Below are 24578 nucleotides of genomic sequence, written 5' to 3'. Positions count from 1 at the left end.
GATTGATTGAAAAGTACGGGTTTTACACAACTTTTTTACATTTTTTGTGGCCATGATCTTAGAAAATTTTTTAAAAAAATTTCCATATGTGCAACATATAGCTTCTAACTTCAGCTTTCTCATGCACTAAGTGAAATTTTTTTCGAGCACTTAATAACTGATTTACAACCTTTGTCCTGAAGCATGTTTTTTCATAAAATTTTTCTTGTACTGTTAATAACTTTAAAGTTATTGATTGTAGCTGAAAATTGTCTGAGAAACATATTTGAGTCGAATTAAAAGCTTTTCAAAACTTTAAATTTTGTAGAAATCGGTTGAGAAACAAGGGAGTTTTAGCGAAAACGGTGTTTGCCGTCATTTGACCGCTCGCGGTATGAATAGGTATATACAAAGTGTCGGTATGTTTAGTGTTAATATTGTTGCCCTCTCGTCCTTACATTATGTTTTTCATTGACTGTCCAATAAGGCAAATTAAGTGGGAGGTTTGACCTCATGAAAATCTATTAAATAAAGCATGTAAAGTTAAATAAAATTTGTTGGCCCTCCATGAGCTAGTCGAAGGCTTGAAAGGAAGAAATCTTCTACATCCCTTTTCCTTCAAGCCAAATATCCAATTGTACAAGTGTCTCCTTACGACAGGACCCCTTTGTTTTGGGACAAAATACCGTTGTTGGAATAACCTTTTCCCTCCCACTACGACGGGAATAACCGCCACCGAACATCGGTTAACCCACGATCGGAAGTACCGGTCGATCTTACATCCTCGAACTTTACGGATCGACCCAAGGCGGTGGACCACCCGTTACTTGAAAGGCCACTGTCTTAACCAATCGAGATCGACGCTGTACTCGAGGAAAAGGGGGACCGCCATCGTCAGTGGACCATTTAGTTCACTCCACACGTCTACAACGTCAGCCTTACCGACACCCGTATCAGTATCGGCAGCATTCACAAGGGCTTGGCCCTCCAGGTATCGTGCCATTATTGAGACCATTGTTACTACTTTACTGTGCAACTAAGCGTGAATAGAACCATTGTTAAGAGAAGTGCAATTTTGGGGTTTTTTTGAGTGCATTCTGGAAGCTTCCTGCGATTTTGTTTGATAAGCGTGCCGCCCTAGCTCTAGAAAGATACTCACTTACACGCCGGTGGGAGTTGTAGGTTTCATACTTACACCTGCATGATGTTCAACGTGGCGCGTGGGTTGTAAATAACTTAATAATTTATTTCTCTCAAATCGGGAATAAAAATTTCGCTGGATAAAAATAAACGGAAATAAACATTCTATTAGCACAATGGTGATGAAAATATTATTACCTTTACACAGCTTGCATGATGATAAATTCAGATTTGCGTATTAGTGATTCTAGTGCACTCTTGTGACGACATTTCCTAGCTTCGATTCAGATTTGCGAAAAACGAAATTCGAGTGTTCGTCTGCTTGCCTGTGCTAGTACCTTCTGCCGAAATTTTTCCATCGTAATCGTGTAGTCAGTATGACGTATGATTTTTTTTTCTTAGCGGCCCACCACACTCCCCCACACCCACAGAAGCTCATTAAAGCCCCCTGGAAACGGATGCTAACTGCTCTCAGCACGTCTGGCAACAAAAGGGGAAATATAACAAATCGCGATCAAGATTTAATCATGCTGAGAACCTGGAATGTAACGATACTACTAAATTACTACATGAATCTCAGTGGAAAGATATTTCTTAGGTACCTTCCACTTCTCGAACGTCTTCAAGGAGTTCCTGGTCTTGATTCTCTGAATCTTCCCAATGCTGGTTTTGAACTTTTTAGCCAGATCCCGCTTTGATACCGATCGGTCACGTTTGATATGAGTGACTACTTTAGCATCCAACTGGGGCTGACTGAAATCAGATTTTCTTGCGGATCTAGGAAGATCCTTCATCCTTCGAACCGTTGCCATATTTTTCGCTAATATTTTTCACGTTTGTGTGGCGTACTTTCAACCGTTTTGCGATTTGGTTGTAGGTAACACCCTTTTAAGTACATCAAGTGTGCAGAATTTTCTTTCTATTTTCAAAATCAGTTCTATCCATAGCGAAGATGAAAAAGCTAATCCGAACAAATTGATTGAACAAAACTTTTTTAAGCATGTAAACAAACTTTTGCTTGCAGGCACACAGAAAAAAGTTCAGTCATTTTTGAGTAAACTAGTTTTGAAAGTTGATAATGACTTTACGATATCAGTTTTAAAAGCTATTAAACATTTAATTGACTAACACCATGTTGGTAGCAAAATCGAAGGGCACAAAATGACGCCATGTTGATGGATTCACAATGGAGGCGTTTTCTTAGTAACACCAGCACGTATGAACAGACGGTCGGAATGAAGTGAAACTTGGTATCTGAGGGTTTTTCGGGCCAGATATGGTTTGTATATTTAACAGTTTCGAGAACATCACTTTTTATGGAAGTGGGGCTCCCATACAAAATCATATCCTCTTGCTATCTTGTACATAAAAATGGAGGTGTTTTCCTTGTAACACCATCAGGTATAAACGGCCGGTCGGAATGAAGCGAAATGTGGTATTCGAGGGTTTTCCGAGTCAGTGATGGTTTGTATAATAGTTTCGAAAATCTCACTTTTTATGGAAGTGGGGCTCCCATATAAAATCATATCCTCTTGCTATGTTATATATAAAAATGGAGGCGTTTTTTCTTGTAGCACCATCACGTTTAAACGGTCGGTCGGAATGAAGTTAAATTTGGTTTCCGAGGGTTTTTCGGGTCAGTGATGGTTTGAATAATAGCTTCAAGAATCTCTCTTCCCTACAAAGTCAACTTGGAATGGGACACAACTCGAACAACTTCAAGACGATTTTCATGAAAACTTATTCACGAGCACGAAGAAATTACAGATGTGTAGATGAAGTAAAACATTTTCTAACGATTTATTATTTAAAAGGTAAAACGAAGTTTACCGGGTCAGCTAGTATTTCACAAATGTATTATAAAAGCTTTGGTGGTCAAAAATAAATGCTATAGCTATATTCTGTCGAATATATTCAGAGGTAAAAATTATGCGGAAATAGGAGTGTTGACAGTTAAATGAAAATGAATGTATGTATGTAAAACTCTCGTGAATAAATTTTTTGTCTCGATTCGATGCATAATAACGAAATTAAGTACTGCAGGACAACCCCTTTTTCTGTCCTGTGATGCATAGTAACACAATTATAGAAGAAAACAAAATGATATGGACGATCCCTTTTTCTGTCGTTTTATTCAAAATTTGAATCAAGGAATCGATAGTCCATTTTGAAAAACTCCCGTTTATGAATTTCTGTCACGACTTGGTGCATAGAAACGTTATTATTGCAGAAACATTGAACAATCAATAGGGACAACCCCTTTTACCTACCCCTGCCCAATTTGACTTCTGAAATCGATTTCCCGTGCTGTAAACCTCCAATGTACTTGTTTTCATAACAGTCCGATATATAATCACGACAATATTTATCTCGAAAACAGTAAAATTCCTTAGTAATGACCCCTATTTCCGACTTCTGATCCAAAATTTGACACCTGGAATCAATTACTCATTCCTTAAAACTCACATGAGCAAATTTCCATCACAATCCAATGTGTATTAGCGTCAATATCGCAAAAATAGTGAATAGTTCAGATGGACGGCCCCTTTGGCCGACCCTTCACCCAAAATTAGATAATTAAAATCAATTGCTCATCCTTCAAACAGCCATGCGAAAATTTGCATCTCAGTCCGATGAATAATAACATCAACATCGCAAAAACAACATTTGTCTTGTATGAGCGACCACCTTCGAACGAAACAACCAAATTCTGAAAGTCTGTATAGTAAAGATAATAAACACTCATGCCAAATTGCAGCTCTCTAGCTCTTAAGACGACTGAGGCTATAGCGAAAAAACAAACAAACAAACCCACAGAAATTGCTTTTTATATATCTCGCGTGAGCTTTCATTACGTCGTATGAAACAAAATGCTAACAATGAATTTTATCACGAAAAAATACAAACACTGACATAAACTAGTAGCAACTGCTTTCCATCCAGAATATTTGTTATCTGGACAACATTTTAAAGTTGTTTTGATAACTTTAGAAGCAGTTTTATGTGAATTCTTAAGATGTTTTATACGACGTAATGAAGCTCACGTGAGATAAACAAATTAGATTGAACAAATTTAAGTTAAAAATAAGCTGCTTAAATACTTGCATATATTGAACAGAAAAAAACGCATTCAAAGCATTGTGAGAAGGCTTTTTTCTTGTATTGGAGTCTTTTTTCGAATCCCTGTGAAATTACAGATCGCGTAAAAAAGTTAGTCGATGAGTTTGATATACATTTGAGAATGGCATTTGCAATGCAACTTATTCTCTTTATTGTCCTTAGTGAATTATGTATAGAAATAAAGAAGGATGCTCCAGGGTTGGATGAAGCTCATGTTATTTGGCAAATATTTACCGAACGTTGTTCCCTCCTTGAGCTTGAGCCCCAATCGAATCGATTGCCGGTTCTCGAAGTGATGTTGCACACGCAATGCAAACACAGAATCAAATCAGGATTTTGAGAACAGAGTTTTTCACAGTTTCGCTACATATTTCAATGACATGCTTTTGCTCCTTGAAAATTGTACAGCAGCAGCAAGGAGATGAAGTTGTTGAACGAGTAATAGGAGAAGTGATTTCGTTTGTTTTCAACAAGACCGAAATAGAAGGTACAATGTCTGCATCGAGCAACAAGACAGAAGAAAAAGACAAACAACATGGGTTTACAGTCTTTAATGAAGAGAGCTGTGTTCCATGCAGATTGTTCCGAAATGGAATTGTTTCTGGAATCACCTTGGCACAAAACGAAGGACAAACTTTTCTGGGTGAGGGAGGGATTTTCCTCGAAATAAGTTCATGTGCAGTGCATTGCAAACATGCAAATGCAATAAATTTTGCAAAATAAAACACACTGTTGACTTTTGGAGTATCCTCAATGGATGACCGAGTTGTTGCCGAGTATCGATGGAGAACCTTGAATTTTTTAACCTTGAGATTTTTAAATCTAGAATTGCTATATCATGTCCTTAAAAAAACTGAGAACTGAGATTTTTTTAAGAGAACCCTAGAACATACTTTTGATTATGTAGTTTATCAAATGTTTAATCGACTCGTCAAGCATTTCCATGTTTGAATTTGTTATTCATTTTTACTTCACCATTTGAACAATTAGAAACATATATATTAATAAAGTGCGAACTGAACCAGGCAGCTGTAGTACAAATCGATTGAACCGAAGATAATAGTTATTTTTTGCAATAGGTTGCAAAAAATAGATTTTTATTTGCACGATTGTTATTGTTATTATTTCATTTATTCAACGAAGTTTGCCGGATTTTGTCAATTTTGTCAATTTTGTCAATTTTGTCAATTTTGTCAATTTTGTCAATTTTGTCAATTTTGTCAATTTTGTCAATTTTGTCAATTTTGTCAATTTTGTCAATTTTGTCAATTTTGTCAATTTTGTCAATTTTGTCAATTTTGTCAATTTTGTCAATTTTGTCAATTTTGTCAATTTTGTCAATTTTGTCAATTTTGTCAATTTTGTCAATTTTGTCAATTTTGTCAATTTTGTCAATTTTGTCAATTTTGTCAATTTTGTCAATTTTGTCAATTTTGTCAATTCTGTCAATTTTGTCAATTTTGTCAATTTTGTCAATTTTGTCAATTTTGTCAATTTTGTCAATTTTGTCAATTTTGTCAATTTTGTCAATTTTGTCAAATTTGTCAATTTTATAAATTTTGTAAATTTTGTCAATTTTGTCAATTTTGTCAATTTTGTCAATTTTGTCAATTTTGTCAATTTTGTCAATTTTGTCAATTTTGTCAATTTTGTCAATTTTGTCAATTTTGTCAATTTTGTCGATTTTGTCAATTTTGATAATTTTGTCAATTTTATAATTTCTGACAATGAAATCTATTAAGTCAAATTTTGAAATTTTGATAATTAATTATTTTTTTTTAATTTTAATTTTTTTATTTAATTTTTCAACCCTCCAAAGCTGGTCAAAAAATATCCACCAGGGTGATATTTGACTTATAAATTTATCGGCGTTCCCCTGGCCGCAAATGTTGACCGATTTTGTTGATATTTAATTCATCGTGTAGGTCAGTGGTTTTCAAAGTGGTCCCTACCGCCCCCTTGGGGGCGTTAAGAGCTTCCAGGGGGGCGGTGAGCTCAATGTTGAAATTTGGGGGGCGTTGGAAAGGCTCAAGGGGGTGGTAAGGTCGAAATCCACTTTTTCACAAATCACGAAACAACATAGATTTGGAATAACAACGAGAAAGTTTGATGCAAAAATGAAATTACTCTACAAAACTAGACATCAGGTTAAAGACTAAAATATTTATGATTTCGCAGAGCTGCAAGCAAATTTTTTGTTCCATTTTTCAATAATTATTTTTTAATGTCACTAAAAGATTTTTTTTAAATTGTCACTGATTTTGTATACGCTCTACATGTTGATCTTGTTTGGTAAAAATATTTAGGGTTATTTTAGAACAAGAATAATTTTAGATGGCATTGCTTGATAATATCTAAAATGTATTGTCTCCAAAAATGATGATAAACAGAAATTACCCTCAAAAAATCTGTATTTATTTTGGAAAAAATTGTGTAAGAATTATTTTAGATCAGAAATTTTTTATTTTAAGTTCTTATCTGTTCATCTCGATTTCAATCGATGCAGAAAATCAATTTGTGGATAAATTTTTAATCTTTTCGGTTATCACAAACATTGCCGGATTTAGTTATTAGAATCTTATTTAAACTTCAAGACCCTTGAATGCTGCATAACTTTGAACAGGACTCAAATTCAGATATCAGGAAGTAATACTTTTCTCACGTTATTTAACCGGCTTTACAGTATTTGTATTCAATAATGCAATTTAGTTTTCAACACTAATGCAAAATAATGATAAATAGAAAAAAAATGTTACCAAAATTTAAGATATATGATTTGATATCAAACTTATTAATCAGTTTAAGTAAGAGTCCAGAAAACTTTACATAGAATTATGTGTTTACTGGAGGTCTGAAGCAATACGAGGCGCTTGGAACCAAATAAGTATAAGTTAAGGTAGCCAGATTGCCCGGATATTTCTTGAAAAAGTCGTCAAAAGTTCGGTCTGGCTCGGTTGCCCAGAATTATTCACTTCATTTGCCAAAACTAACAAAATAAAAACAAATTGTGTTGTTATAATTTTTATTTATGAATCCAAAAAGAAATTTTTTCAAAATATTTTAAAGGAAATAATCTTGGAAAGTTTTTGAAAGCCTGAATAAAAACTGCTGATAAATTATTAAGAAAACAAGTTTTTTTCTTGATTTTTTGTCAAGAAATTCCTGGGTATTGAGAAAATTTGCCTGGATATTATCCGGGTTTTGGTCGACAATTTTTAAATCAAATGCCCAGATTTTGCCAGGTTTTTAAATAAAATTTCCCGGATTTTTCCGGCTCGGGTACGTGCTGAGAAAATTCTGGCAACCTTAGTATAAGTGAATAATAGCAAATTTCTAGAAAACACGCTTCTAATTTGTTATGTTTAGTAATTTTCCATATAATTAAAAACAATGCTCATTTCTTTCGAACAAAATAGTATGCAAATAAAATTCTAAGAATCTGATAAATCATGAAATATAGTTCGAAATATAAGAATCGAAATTTTCACACTTATAATACCCTTTTGGATCTGAGGGCCTCATATCAATTTGAATGAATTTTGAGTTAGTCTTACAACAACATCAACCTAAAAACAAATGGCTTTTTAACGATCCAAATTTTCATTTTTTCAAAAGATTTTCTGAAAATTTGCTCAGGGGGGCGTGGAGCTCGAAAATTTTGCATAAGGGGGCGGTGAGTGAAAAAAGTTTGAAAACCACTGGTGTAGGTAATTTATTCTTGTTTCTCAATATTGAAAAAAAATTAGTAGATATGTGATATCAGGTAATCAGCAGTTAGTTTCGAAAAGAAAAAAGTACAAAAGTGCTGCAAATTTCAACGCATGATGAACAACGCGGAAAATCGAGGTGACTTCAAACGAAGAAGTACGAAAATCGTGGCTCCAGAGAGTAATTGAAGCTGTCAAAGAAAGTCAAATTTTTTTTCAATTGCGTTCTAGTAATCAGCCACTGGGTGCGTTTTGCAATTAAACTCATGTGAATCTGAAGAAATTGGAATATAAGCTGTTACATTTCTAGTAGTGGCTCCAGAGAGCGTCAATATTCGTGATTTTCTTTCCATCGTTTAGAAATGAAACAGAACTGCTTTTTGTCATAAATGGAAGATGTCAATAATCTCAAAACATGTCAAAAATATTATTAAAATATAAAAAATAATGAAATCGTTTGTTACGGTTATATTAGAGATTCGAGTGTAAAAAAATAGTTGCTTCAAAATAAGTTGAACAAATTCACGCATTTGAACTCGGAAATCCTAGTTTCGGTTATCCGAGCCTAATCGTTATCCATACATTAGCAAATTTAACGTTTATCTAGTTTTTCACAAAAATAATTCATTATATTTTCTTTGTTCTGATTTTTTTTTCTCGGGCTACTTTGGTCTTTCAAATTAATATTTCTACGATTAGTAAGAACTTTACTCACATGGTGGCGCCTATGGTGTATCTTCCATTTTTTTATCTTGAAAATGTTAATCTAATCTTCCAGCTACCGCGGGGTTGATATTGGAATAAAAGGCCCCTAAAAATTTTGCAACCTAGTTTTTATTTCTTTCGATAAACTTTCATATGCTATCTGCCAGGAATTTTTCTGTGCTGCTGCAAAAATAAATACCCCCTGAAAAGTTTTCCTTGAGGCCGTTTGCAAAAAAATAGAGCAAAAACGAAAAAAAACTTTTCCCGGTTTAAGTTTCCTGAGCTATTTTTGTTTGGCGGCAAGTGTCTTGGCTTGATTTAGAACGGGGAATCGAGAAAGTGAAATGGGTACCAACTGAAAACTGTTCTGCCTGAAGTAAACTGGCAGTTGTGATGCTCATCCGCTTCGTTCCCCTGGGGCATCCTCCCAAGCACGGCACGGCGAGTTATTCTCTAATTAACTAATGGCTACAATTTTCATAATTGAAATTTAAAACCACTTTGCCGAAGTGGCAAAAGAATTATGGATAAAAAAAGATTGTTGTTTTGAACCGTTTCGAAAGATTTATTTGTGAGATGGTTGGAAGATGTGAATGTTGTTACTACTGAAATTATATTCGGCAAATCAGTCCAGTTTCTTATAAAATTTATTAAAAAAAAATTACAACTGAATTATGGGCTTGTGATATAGCTCAGTTGGCAAGTCTGTTGTCTACTGAGCCGATGTCCGTGAGTTCGAGCCCAAGAGTAAACATCGAACACAGTTATACCGGATAGTTTTTCAATAACGATCCGCCAACTGCAACGCTAATAAAGTCGCGAATGCCATAAAGATGGTAAAACGACTATAATCGAAACAAAAAAAAAAAACAACTGAATTATATCTGGATGGCCACCGTGTAGTGCTGGTAGCCCTCGACTGTCAGCATTAGTCACGCACTTACGTCGCGTTCGCGTTAACAATCTCATTAACGAGTACATTTCGACAAATTTATGAATTAATAAGAAAAAGAACACTAAAACAGATCGACTGCCAATTTCTAGGGAGCGCTCGGTTCGGACATCATAGTTAAATACTCCTTAAAACTGTTGGTTGTAACTTATTTCCTTTACCGACACTGTGCTTGGAATGCTGCGTCAATTGCCAATTAACCTCCTAAATTTAAATTGAAAATCACCGTATGATCTTTTTACGTGGAACAAAGAGCTCAATAGATGAATAGTTCATTCAATTTTCTTCCCACGAAGCTCACACTAAATTGTGTGTAGCGATTTGCAGTTTTCCAATTTAGGAAACCATTCACCTACCCTGTAGGTACCTGGCTGGTGATTTCCGCTCGGTTGATGGCAATCGTGAGTAAACTAATGCTTTTTGGCTGCAGCTCGAAATGGAAGCAACCTACTCGGGCAGGATCTCAAATGAAGGCACAATAATAATTACGCGCCAGGAAGTGGTATGGTTTCGCTAAATGTGATATCATTAAGAAGATTAAATCGTATACCTACCTAGTGGTCAAAATCTCTCGCTGGACTCATACATATTTTAGAGGGACACCAGTAAAGACCATTTACAACCAAAAGTTGAAATAGCCCATAAATAATGGTTGCATACTACACAAAATAATCCATTACGTAGGGTATTTAGAAAGCGTTCTAGGCATGCCTGAAACTGTTTTGAAAGAAATTTTAATAGCATTTTAAAATTTTAAGTCAGCTTTTGACTTCATTTATGACTCTTCAAGCTTTGTTTCAAATATGACAACAGCGATATTCATTAACTGACTCAAATTTTACTTTTGAAGTAAATCCAACGGCTTTTCGTAGTGAACCACCATTTTGAGAACGGAGTTTTGCAATGAGATGACAGATTTGAGAGAAAAATATTTTAATATTGATAAGTCCACTACCAAGTTATTCATTATTCAGGACGATTGATGCTCAGTTAACCAAGAAATATCTTCGGTTCGTGCATCACCATTTTGTCTGATTGAACAATTTTATGAGCTGAATGACGTATAAACAATAATGGAAATAAGAGTAGCACCACTATGTTTTGCTTTTCAAGTTAAAATATGATAATTGAAAGTTGAATTGAAGTGCAAGAAAATCTGAAAATTGCAAATTGACAAAAAGTTCGAAAAACAGCTTGCTTGGAAAAGTCTTTAAAAAATCTGTGTTTAATTATGTCAATTTTTCAATCATCTATTTTAAATTTATCTGGTGTGACTCGAACAATTTTGACGATTCACTGATTCAAAAGTACGGGTTTTACACCATTTTTCTACATTTTTTTGTGGTCAAGATCTTGAAAATTTTTAAAAAAATATATCCTAAAAAGATACGTATAGCTTCCAACTTTCTTGGACACTAAGTGAAATATTTTTTGAGCATTCCGTCTTTTTTCCGTCTTTTGTAAATCTTTTTTCCGAAGCATTTTTTCCGGATTTTTTTTCTGAGACTTTGAATAACAGAAAACTGAAGTGTTGTAGCTAAATATTGTCCGAATAACATGTTTGAGTTATATTACGAGGTTTCCAAAACTTTAACCCTTTAATGCATGACTTTTTTTAAATGAGAATATCAGCTATTGGTTCATTGAAATAATAACATTTTAATTCGAATAACACAACACAACAGGTTTGAAGTCGTTATTTTGAGTATTATAAAAGTTATGGTCAATCAAAGTTGAAAAATAATTTTTGAAATTCTTAAATAATTATAATACGATTTTGCCAATTTCTTCCAAACCTTGATAATTGGGTGCAGGAAGGTGTTTCCGATTGATTGACATTAAAAAAATTGTTAGAATTTGCAAATCTGAAGAAATAGCAACGATTTTCCAAAAACAACTTTTTTCAAAAAAATAAATAAATTTGATTTTTGCAATTTTTCCGCATACATTGTTCGATATCTCACACATACATTAGAATATCACAATAAAAATACCATGGACTGATTTCTTTTAATCTCTAGAATATTTTTTGTGAATACATCACTAAAAAATTTCCACGCGTTTTCGAGATATTTGGATTTGGATTAGTGTTGTTTTAAAACAACACTATGCATTAAAGGGTTAAATGAAAATGAAATCAATCAATGAAAATCGGTTGAGAAACAAGCTGTTTTAAGCGAGGAGCGTCAAATTGACACTCAAGGTCTGAACAGGGAGTCTCTTTCCTGGGCTTGCATTGTGCGTCCATAAATAAAAGTAGAGAAGCAAAATTAAAAATTTCAAAAATTCATTGAGGGTCCCTGAAAAAAACATCTTATTTGGATGCACCTGAATAAAGTTACAAGCTTCCGAATTTCTAATAGTGTCCTATTGACACTCAAGAGCGGATCAGGGTTAAGTAGAAAATCCACTCTGACTCTCAAAATTTTTTTTTTTTAAATTGCAATTGATTCAGACTCTTCATAAGTATAATATAAACTATCAAAATGAACCTTTTATTCCCCTTTCTTAATTCAATAATTTTTCAAAAAGTTATACAAAAATGTGTTTAAAATGAGACAACAGTTGTCACGTTTTTCAAAGTTCATTTGTTGCAAATTTGATCCTATTTCATACGTTTCAGTTTAACACTAAATATTCCGACACTTTTTATTTACCCATTTATCACATTTTTGCCAAGCATTGGACCACCAATGTTATTACATCACTAAAACCAATGTGAGAATTCCTATCTTGCGCATTAGACTAGTTCACTTTTCACTTTTTTTCGCAAATCAAAACCGGACTTATATGGGTTGTTCCTTACACATTTCTTAGTACTCTGGCGAAATTTGAGCTTATTTGATCAAGTTTCTGTTCTGCGCAACGAGTTTTCGTAAAAAAGTCAAGTTTTCAAGAAATTTACAGCGATTTTGTCCTACTGAAGTCCTCTTAATGAATGATGAAGTTTTTATTCTTTTAAATAATTGCTTTAGAGTGTATCTAAACACTCGAGTTTAAAGTTTGTGCAAAATGTAAACCAATTTAATTTAAAAAATCATAATGTATCAACTTGTAAGGGAAAAAACGCTACAAGTTTTCGCTATAAAATCTGCAATAAATAATAAAAAAAATTTTTTTTCTTGAATTTATATTTAAAAAGCAGCTAGATTCAAAAGCTATCATCTGATATATAACTCAGAATATTTGGTCAAATATATGCAAAGATATTAGCAAATTTTTGCAACCATTTTGCGCTTCAATAATAAATTCCATTCAAGTTTTACTATAAGCAACTTGCATGCAATCAAGCACACATTGATATTTGAGAGCACCCGAATGACGTTTTGAAAAAGTTGTTTTCATAACGTTGATAATGTCGTTCCCAAAAGAAATCTGGCTCGTTGGCGCTGCCAAAAAAGGGTTCAAAAGAAATTCTGGGTTCTTGGGAGAACAAATATTTTGGCAAGAAATTCGTGTTGTGGAGTGACGGATCTGCTACCGGCCCCTAGAAAATCTCGCGTTTAAATTGAATGATTTGAAAGACGAAGAGCAGTTGGTTTTTACAAAATGTTGTTTTGAAAAGTGAATATCTATTCTAGAAATGTTCTGGGCACTCTTCGTCACGCTTTTATTGGAAAACGGTTACATAGTACAAATAAAATGAGTGAAAAACCAATACATACTGTAACTTTTTATATTAGAAAAAAATATATTATATTTCATTCAAGTTTTGAAAAAGCATCATAAAAATAAAGATAAAACAAGAAAATAAATCTTCGAATAGTTTTAATTACAGTTTATTATGAAACAAATCGTATTTTTTATCCAAAGGAAAACATCTCCTGTTTGATTCAACTGTTTGATACAAATTTTGCTTGTCCAACGGGTTCGTAGTTAAAATATCTTTGTACGATTGTGCCAGTGCTACGCCTCTTTCAGCTGCATCGTTCACAACTTCAATTTGTTTTACAATTTCTCTTGCTTTAATATAAGACTCATTATCATTCCAATTGCGTGGATCGTCCTTCAAAAAATCTGTTGGGAGATCCAGTATTTCAAAAAATTTCTTGGTGTTCTGGGTGACGAAGGTTTCAAGACATTTAGGAAATCTGCGGACTGTCTCTCTAGATCCTCCTCTTTGAGAGGCTATCGATATTTTGTTGAGATTTTCATCGTTACCTCTTTTTCGTCTCATCGCAATCACCATTTTTCTTTTTTGAATAAAAGTAACAGCTTGATCAAAAAATGAAAAACCGACACATATTTCACCAAGGTACCACAAATGTCTTGAAAACTTATTGAAGGCTGCTTCACACACTTTAGATTCACTCGCTAAAAGGTCGGTCATTAACTGTAAATCATTACGAGGGGCTTCAATTGCCAATGGTGCTGATTGCCATGCTTTAATATAGAAGTTGCAGATAAAAACACATACATTCTGGATTCCGTTCAATGTCTCTTCAGGAAGATTTAACTAAATTCAACCAAATAATAAAAATGATAGAAAAATTAAGATTAAAAAATTCAACTTTTATCTGGTTCCGAAAAAGATAGATTTTCAAGCAGTATATCTTGAAACCTTGGCCATAAACCTTGCGTTATGGAGGGCTCCTGGGAATTTGAATGAATGAAATTCATTGAGCCTACCTCCAAGAAAAAGAATTGTTAGCTCTAAGAATTCCTTATAGTCGTTCCGTGGTTGCGTTTTCTTAAAAGATGGAAAAGATCAATATGAAATGAGAAATATGTATTTTTAAATATTAGAGGCACTAACTGTAAGCTGATCGAGAGCAAATTTAATCGTCTGTTCCCGTTTTTCAGCCACTGCTCTTAAAACTTCTTCTTCTTCAATCCCGCTTCTGAAGTTAACATGGTCTATTTGCTCCCATCGTTGCTTTAACATTTCAAAAATAGGCTGGTTTGGTCCAGTCGTGGTTCCAAAACATTCCTTAAAAACCGATGTCAATACAAGCTCAAAAATGTAATGACGGCAAGCCAAATGCAGTAACGGCCTGTTACATAAACGCTCAATGATGATACACGCTCCGTTTTTCCTTCCCGTATTAGACGCTGTAGTATCGAAGCACATTGTTTTAATCTGATTTTTCAAATTCCATTTTTCCAGCATTTGAAAAACCTCCTTCCCTTCTGATGCGCCAGTCCCTATACATTTTGGAATTCCTAATAGTTTGGGCGATTTGAGACCACTCACAACAATTGGAAGGTGATCAACACGCTTTATACTGCGGCTTAGGTTGTCGGTCATTTTTTGGAATCCCAGTGAACCACAAGATAGTCAGCAGGATTGAATTCGACTTCATTTTGTTTAGTAATTAAAGACCTGTTGTTTATCCTGGCCCGTCGAATGCTTGAAACACTTAGGTTCACTTCGTCCGATTTCAACCCCAATGATTGCGCTGTCGCTGAAATGATTCTCATAGCTTTATTGGAACTAACTGCTGTTCTATCCAAAGTTGATGTCAAATTTGGATCAAGGATACGATTTTTATGCTGCGGATTTGGGATATTTTTACGAAACTCAGAATCATCTTTTGATAATTCGCTGTTGCCGTTTTCCATGATAGTATCCATATCTTGAAATACATTTGGATGTTCATTCTGAATAGAAAGATTCATAAAAACTAAACCAATTTTAAACTTGAAAAATAAATTACCTTAATTCGAGCTTCTTTACCGTTTGCATCAAAAATATCAAAAATCTCATCCAATTTGAATGCCAGATTTTGATTTTCTTTAACAGCAACATCGCTTGTCCGGTTTTTGTTCTTTTTTGCCTTTTGCCATATATTATAAAGTTTTTTAATCTGCCTGCAGATCTCCTGCTTCGATTTTACGGCAGCGTAATCTGCCCAAGATTCTGCAAGCAAATCCGCCACTTCCAAAAACGACTTTTTCCTTGCCAAAATTCTGGATTCTTTGCGAGCAAGTCCACTGTATTTGAATTCCAGAACTTGCAGGACTTCACGGCCCGACGGAAGAAATCCTCTTTGGAACCCTTTTTTGGCAGCGCCAACGAGCCAGATTTCTTTTGGGAACGACATTATCAACGTTATGAAAACAACTTTTTCAAAACGTCATTCGGGTGCTCTCAAATATCAATGTGTGCTTGATTGCATGCAAGTTGCTTATAGTAAAACTTGAATGGAATTTATTATTGAAGCGCAAAATGGTTGCAAAAATTTGCTAATATCTTTGCATATATTTGACCAAATATTCTGAGTTATATATCAGATGATAGCTTTTGAATCTAGCTGCCTTTTAAATATAAATTCAAGAAAAAAAAATTTTTTTTTATTATTTATTGCAGATTTTATAGCGAAAACTTGTAGCGTTTTTTCCCTTACAAGTTGATACATTATGATTTTTTAAATTAAATTGGTTTACATTTTGCACAAACTTTAAACTCGAGTGTTTAGATACACTCTAAAGCAATTATTTAAAAGAATAAAAACTTCATCATTCATTAAGAGGACTTCAGTAGGACAAATTCGCTGTAAATTTCTTGAAAACTTGACTTTTTTTACGAAAACTCGTTGCGCAGAACAGAAACTTGATCAAATAAGCTCAAATTTGGCCAGAGTACTAAGAAATGTGTAAGGAACAACCCATATAAGTCCGGCTTTGATTTGCGAAAAAAAGTGAAAAGTGAACTAGTCTATTGTGCATACAAAGCTTAGTTATTTTAGAAATGGGACACTTTCTTTTGCTGATGGCTCAATTGCTAAAGCTTAGTTCTTTTAGAAATGGGACACTTTCATCTGTTAATAGCTCGTTTACTTGTAATCGGATATTCAAAATTTTGACAGCATTTTGTTGCCTGTAAAAAGTACTATTCGACCTATTTTTTTCAAAATTTAAAATTTACGCGTTGTAGAGATATATTCGATGCAAGAGAAAAAGAAAAAAAATATTTAGCACAGTTTCCTTCAAAATCCGTCATTATCCAATTGATTGCTGACAAAACCGTTGATTCTTCAAAAAATTACTGAGTTAGTGTGGTGGATAAGTATGCAAACACTGTCAATAATGTCTACAAAGTTCAAATCAAGCATTGGAGTGAAGCACATGATCGGCAACTACGGTTAAGGGTCATTAGGGAAGTCAAGTCTCATACCAGCATTTTTAATTTTCAATAAGAGAAAAACTTAGGGTAGATCGCTGAAAGATCCAAAACAATTTTCTCCGATAAGCTGAAAGTGTTGCCTAGTGATAAGTCATTCAAATCTAACCTCAAACAACAATTTTTGCTAGTTGCAGAGCTCGTAAGTTGTAAAGCCGGTACCGAGGTTATAGGACAGATGATTTCTAATGAACGACAATACTTATGAAATACCCTATTTCAAACAAATTCCAGCGTTTAAATCCTGTACCATGTTTGCTAGTGACAAGGTCCCGAGTATGTTAAAGTATGTTTTTGCTGGTTATTTTGTATAAAAATATAATAATTTGCCAATATTTTGCTCCTGAAAATAAAAAGAAAAAAAAAATTAAAAAAAAAACTTTGGTTTTTGCCGTTTTTTAAGCCTAAAAAGAGTTATCTTGTATGCACCATCCACATCCTACGATTTATACTAACCAATTGTACTTCAAGTTCAATCTCATGCTGGTTTTACTTCGTTATTGTCAGATTTTACCAGCAGAAATTCCATTAAAAACGCTAGCAAATGTGGTCAGAAATGATCAAATTTGTTCATTTCGAAACAACTTTATCCACTAAACTGCTTTCAGCTTTTTTCAAAAGAGAAGTATTGGACCAAAAAGTATCAGAAATTGAAGGAGGAGGGTGAAACCACCTAAAATATAGATTTGACGAAGTATAAGTAGGAAAAACTGATCAATATCATGACTGAAAAAAGTGTGCGCCGGCCAAAGAGAGGTACCAAGCAAAAATCAGAAATTTCTCTTACAAAAAACGATAAATAATTTTTTTAAATTTTTTTCATGAAATATCATAACATTACCTTCATTTTCTTCATAGAAAGTATTTCGATCAAACGAATGGTTTTTGAGATACACTCATTCGTAACTGTCCCATTTCTAAAAGAACTAAGCTTTAGTTACAGACAATCGAAACATGACAGCATTTTGCTGCCTGTGAAAAATACTATCCGACCTATTTTTTTTAAATTTCAAATACACGCGTTTTTGAGATAATCACGATGCAAGAGAAAAAGAAAAAAAATAGTTTTGCACAGTCTCTTTCAAAATCCATCATTATCAAAATGATATCTGACAAAACTGATTATTTTTCAAAGAACTACTGTGTATGAGAGTAATGAAAAGTATGAAAACACTGTCAAAAATGTTCACAAAGTTAAAATCAAGCATTGGAGTTAAGCACATGATCGGCATGTTTGGTTATTGGTCATCAGGAAAGTCAAGTCTTGTACCAGCATTTTTAATTTTGAATTAGCGGAAAACTAAGAGTAGATTGCTAAAATGTCCAAAAAAATTTTCTCCGATAAGCTTAAAGTGTTGCCTAGTTATGAGTCAAACCTAACCTCAAACAACAATTTTCTGCTAGTTCCAGAGATCGTAGCCTGTAGAGTCGGTACCGAAACTATGAGACCGATGATTTCTGATGAACGATAAAATTTATTGAATATCCCATCTCAAGTGAATTCCAGCGTTTAAATCTTATACCATGTCTGCTCTTGGCATATTAAAGTATGTATTTGCTGGTTGTTTTGTATAAAATATTATGATTTGCCAAGCTTTGCTCTTGTGGAAAACAGCAAAAAATTTCAAAACGAAAACATTGTTTTTCCTGTTTTAAAAGCCTTAAAAGAATAACCTTGTATGCACTTTTCGCTACCTACGATCTATACAAACCGATTATACTTGAAGTTCAATCTCATGATGGTGTTACTTAATTATTATCAGATTTTTCCATTCCATTAAAAACGCTTTAAAGTGGTTCAAAAATAATCAAGTTTTGTTAATTTCGAAACAACTATATCAACTAAATTGCCATCAGTTTCTTATAAAAGAGAAGTATTGGACCGAAAAGTAGAAAAAATTGAAGGATGTGGATGTAGCCACCTAAAACACAGATTAGACGACACACATAAGATTGGAAAAGTGATCAATATCACGACTGAAAAAAGTGTACGCCGGCCGATGGAAGGTACCAAGAATAAAGTAGAATTTTTTCTTACAACAAACGATAAATACTGTTTTTTAATTACAAAGTATCTTGATCAAACGAATGGTTTTTGAGATACACGCATTCTTAACTGTCCCATTTCTAAAAGAATTAAGGTTTTGTCAGTTGATTTAAAAAAAAAAACAACGAACCATGTTAAAGTTCCTGGTCACCAATTTTTAATTCTGTACTTCTCCCGTTTAACAACTTGAAATATTGCCTTAATTAAACCTTTTCAAATCGTACCCAATGCTTCTTATTACCTCCGCCCGGTAAACAAGTCTGACAAAGAAACCCAGAAATAGTGAAGCGCCTTTCCGGAAGTCGCTGTGCTGCATCCGGGAAGGGCTCGCCGAATGGGCGAGAATGCAGTAATAATCGTGGAATTACAAATAAATCAGTGGTTCATTTCGGACGTGCCGCTGCCCGGTTCTTGGCCATTCGCTCGTGGTTTGAACTTATTATGTAGTTGGTTGTTGGTGCTGGGTCATGGCCAGCATCCGAGCAGGGCAAAAAAAATAGCAGCCGCAACAAGCAAACACTTTCCCTCCTTTCTAGACTTAGGAATTGAACATAACGCTTCATGAGCCCAAATTATTATGAAAAGCTTGAAGTAATTGATCGATACTTAAATACGATACCTGATATCCAAAGTGATGATAATATTTATTCTCTTATAATAAAAATAGAGCTTCAGGATTGATACATCTGTAGATTCGTCCCGAGATAAACAACTGTTTCCAGTGATTTTCCTACGGTTCGCAAGAATATTGAAACAGTTCTCAAAGAAGCGACATTCTTTTTCCAGTTCCTGCCAAGAGGAACTGTATAGAGGCAAGCAGCATTCTACGGTTCGCTCTCTTTGGAAGTCCTGAACCGTAAGTCCGTCCCAAGTTGGTCCCAAGATACTCTCAAGTTTTGTTGTCTCGGTCTCGGCGCATCTTCATCAACAAGGAACACAAGCAGCCAGCAAGAATCCGCAAAATCAACAAAAACTCTCGGAACCAACTCTTACTGGTGGCAGCCAACATTGGCAATTGTATAACAAGATTTACGCGTGATGTAGCACTCCTTCTGTGCCCCAGCAACATCAAGACGGTCTTTTCTTCGATTGTTGTTTGCTGAGGAGGATGGCTTGTTTCTAGCGGCTTTTCGGCTTTGACAGGAGCTTTGCTGTTTTCAAAGAATAACAAACTAGATTATTATCGGGTTTCGGCACAGCATAGCGGCAAATATTCTGGTAGTATTATTATTTCGATATCTTTCTCCAATGATTAGCGAATCTGTTAAATTGATTGGAATTAAAATAATTTACAATACCTTGAATTAGAGTAACCTCAAAGCAGTTTAATAATCTAAACCCGTTTTTATCTGCTATTAATCGGAGCTAATAGTTTATTGGCAAGGCAACTTTTATTAGCTTAGCCTAGCTTAGCTTGATTGACTACTCACATCCACCTGGATCATTGAACCCGAAATGCACCATTAACAAATTTTACAAAATTATTTTCACAGAGAAATGAAGAACTTCATGTTTCTTCTAATAATCAGTTAATGCAAAAAAAATATATTACAATTATAATAAATGCATTTCGAAAACCATGATCGCAAGCGTGGCTCAGTAGAAATAATTCCACATCGCCAATGGTTGCTACTCCGTGATTGACCGAGTCCATCAATTTTCTACAAAGGTCAAAAGAATGGTACTTGGGATTAGTGACTCATTCTCATTGTACAAAACTGATGCTCTCTCTTTGAACATCAAGAACGGCGCCAGCCACGTCCTAGTAGTCAATAGATAGTTTGGAAAAATAGAGAAAGGGATGAAAGATATAACTTTACGCTTTAGGACCGAGGTCACCTCTGCATCCAAGCAAACAATTTTATTTTGGAGTGTGAGTAGAAGGATATGACCAGGAAACACTTTTGACGAGTGCGATCTATTTTTCAATCCTAATTTCGAAATTGATTTTTTGGAGAACATTTCTAACCTGCTAAAACCAAATTCCTGAATAATAATCCAATCTTTTTTCGTTTTTGTTAACACTCTCTAACATAGCTCTATCACAAATTTAAATTCCAAAAATCTTTTATTTGGCTAACATTTACTACGATTTGCGAACTCGTATTTCTCATCCTCCCAAGGAAAAATGAATTTTTCGATAAACTCATTATATTTTTTTTATTGTAGGAATCCTGCTCAAAAACAAAATCTATAGACTTTGTCATCTACCTAAATAATTTTTTTTGTTATGTGTAGTATAAAAAAATAAAATTATTTGTATCTTAGTTTTGCTTCTCATTGCATGAAAGTTGAAGTGTGAAATGAAAAAAAAACAAGCTTTGAAGATGAATTCAAAAAATAAACTTTTTCGCTAATTTTTCTGAAACTATATTATGCATAAACTGTATGAAAATAAATAGATTTCGTATTTTGTACCTGATTTATTCTTTCAGAACATAAATAAAGCAATGTGTGTTATTCGATGAGATCCGAATTGCTAAAAAACTTGTTAAGTCAAATACTGAGCATTAGCTATAGCCTAATGAAAATCATCCTATAACTTTTTTCAATATCTTTGAGCTTGCGATTCCAATACACTTATAAAAACTGTTTAACGTTAAATCTTGCATACACAGGGTATGCGTTATCAAATTAAATTTTTCAACCTTAAATTGTTTTCGACGTTTTGCTTTAACCTTACTGATAAATTTCTAGCCTCACGAAAAATGTATTCCTATAACCTTTACCAGTAATTAAAACCTGTTTCCTCGTAAACCGAGAATATTTGTTGTTACCGTTGTATCAGTTATTCTTATATAGCTAAAACATATTCTTAAATACACAGGCGTGGAATTAAGAGTCTATCTTTCTATGCCATGAAGTGTTAATTTGTCAAATTATGTATTTATTATGTTATGATTTTACTACTGAAATGCTTTCCTATTAGAAAATATAGGCATTGGAAACTAACCTTAATATCACTGAAAATTTGAAATTGGAAACGAGTCCCTAATTGGTTGTTCTTTGATTTGATCATTTGGTTATTTAAAGCGGGCCACAGACTACACAACATTTGTACAAATTCGATGAAATTTTGTCGCTGTAAACACGATTTGCATAGTGTATGGCACTGCTTGAATGAGCGCCCAAACGGTTGGAGTAAAATCGGTCGGGATCGAAATATTTTGTACAAACCATCTTCCTAGCCGGGGTGAAGATGGTTTTTTTTGTTGCTGTTGCTGTTTTCGCCAGCAATCGTTTGTGTTCGCGTGAAATATGTTTGTATAGTGTGTGGGCGAGCATAGATCAAACAATCGTCGTGGAATCATCGAATTTGTACAGGCCATTTGTGTAGTCTATGGCCCGCTTAACAAACCTGCAAATGACAGGAATGCCGCTAGTAAAAAAGCGCCGCTAGTCCTACTGTTGCTTTTCGGTTTGGTGCTATACACATACTATCACTTCAACAGAACTACGTCAGTAAGTAGTAGTAGTAGTAGTAAGTAGTAATGAAAGGATATACTTATCTTGCTTTCCTTTATTTATGGCTATAAAATTTCACAGTCCCATTTTCGAGTAGTAAACCATATCCACGCGAAAAGCTTTCTGCATAATCGAGTTTAATGCAGATTGCAGCACTACCAGGCGTTTAATTTAAAGTGAGCTTTTTAGAGAAGCTCGACTTGCTTTTAGCTTAGCTTGGTTGACTACTCATATCCACCTTGAATCATTGAACTTGAAATGCTGTGTAGATATGATCATTCATCAAAAATATACAAAAAAAAATGAAACTTCTGATAACATATTTATCTAGTTCTTTACTCAACTTACGCATTTCAAATTCCATGATCGCTGGCGTGGCTAAGCAGAACAAGTTCTACCTCGCCAATGGTTGCTACTCCGTGATTAATCGAGGCCATCAATTTTGCACAAAGTCCAAAAGAATGGTGCTTGGGATTAGCAGTACATTCTCAATGTACAAAACTCATGCTCTCCTATTCTATAAATGATTAATAACGGCGCCGGCCACGTCCTAGTAGTCAATGGGGAAAAAGGAAGGAATGTTAGTATGATACTCTATAGGTTCAACTAGCAACCTCATGCTCCTGCATACTCCAAAAATAGTTTTGAAATAGTCAGAACCAGAGATAAGTTAGTATCACAAACTATGGAAACCGTCTATACGTCTGCGAATCCATACTCAAGCATCAAAGGAAGGAGTTGTGTTAGTTAATGAAAGGTAGAGATCAGGATCCATTTTGGTGAATGGTGCGATCGAGTTTTCCTACACCTCCTATGCTCCTAGATATTTCCTAAGGAATCTCCTATTTCTATCTTTGAGGCAGTGATAAGAAATTTAATAGAAAATGAAAAAAATATTCTAAAATTTTCTAAGCTAACTTGTTTTCCTAGCTGTTATTCCTGCCATATTAATGTATTTTCAAAAACGACTTTTCAGGGTAAAAATACTTCTATCAAACTTCAAAGAATATTTATAAGGAGACATAAAGAAAACTAAAGTTTTGTTAATGAATGAAGTGATCCTCTATTTTTGTTTATTTTACTTTATCAATTTGTTATGTGAATTGTGATGATTGAATAAGATTGTTTTTGGAAACCCATCAACATAAATCAACTCTTTGCCTCACAAGTATGTTAACGGTTATTTTAGTTCCTTAATTAAGGTCGATACTGTTGTTTCTGTTAAATGATTCTCTTGTTGATAAATTTGCTATATTTATGTTATCTTTGTATGACAAGAATGCCTACCCAAAATTGGATTGCAAAACGTTTCTATTCAACAACATACATGCCAAAAAAAAAACTGGTCGAAAAATTTTTAGTTGAATGTTTTTTTATTTCTATCACTAAAAAAGGGGTTGTCAGTTCTTTTATTTAAAAACTAACTCAACTCATTCAAAAAAATATTAGTAAAAAAACCATTATCCGGTATCGGAGAAAAATCTGGGATCAAAAACGGTAGCATTCTTGTTGTGATCTATTTTGGGCGATAAACTTGAATCTTTATCTTCATTAGCAATGATTTTTTTTCAATTTTTCACTTTATGTAAATTTGTAATAGCAAAAGTCTCGCCCGACATCTTCGAGAACTGTTTATATTTTTAAACAAAAAAGTGTAAAAGAACCGTTTTCAAAACTAGTCGTGTGTCATCGGTTGAAAACATAAAAAAATCCAAAGATTTAAAAATAAAAAATAAAAAAATCAATCTTAAATAAAAAATATTCGGAGATTTTAAAAATTTCTTGTTTGTTTTAAATTTAAAAAAAAAAAGATTTGTTTTCAACCACACCGAATGTTTATGTACAAACAAAGGAAGCTTGCCAAGACGTGGAAAATTTTCATTTTTCCCAAACCCTTAAAGATTAAAGTTTAAAAAAGAAACTAAATAAATAATAAAATAAACATAAGAAGGATACTTATCTTGTAGGTTTCAGAATAGCATCCATTCGTCATAACTTGGTTGCAAAAAAAAATTATCCTTACAACTCATCAGCGAACGAGTGAGACGGTCAACAAAACCACATGAACGCCGGTCATCGTTAGAGCGAATGAAGCGAAAATCGAGAAAAAAAACACCCACGCATAGTTGAACAGAAACTTTCACTAGAGTAAACAAGTTTTAACTTTAAATTTCAGACACCGGGGGACTTATCACACAAAATATTACTATGTTTCGGTCACAAATTGTAAATTACACAAACTAATCATATTTTTAACGAAAACGATCCAGAATTTCTTTAAAAGCAAGGAATTAACGCGGACACGTTAACAAACCTGACTCAACTGACACCGAAACTCTC

Source organism: Uranotaenia lowii, chromosome 1, assembly GCF_029784155.1.
Source record: "Uranotaenia lowii strain MFRU-FL chromosome 1, ASM2978415v1, whole genome shotgun sequence".
Lineage (NCBI taxonomy): Eukaryota > Metazoa > Arthropoda > Insecta > Diptera > Culicidae > Uranotaenia > Uranotaenia lowii.
Note: the sequence above shows the minus strand (reverse complement) of the source record.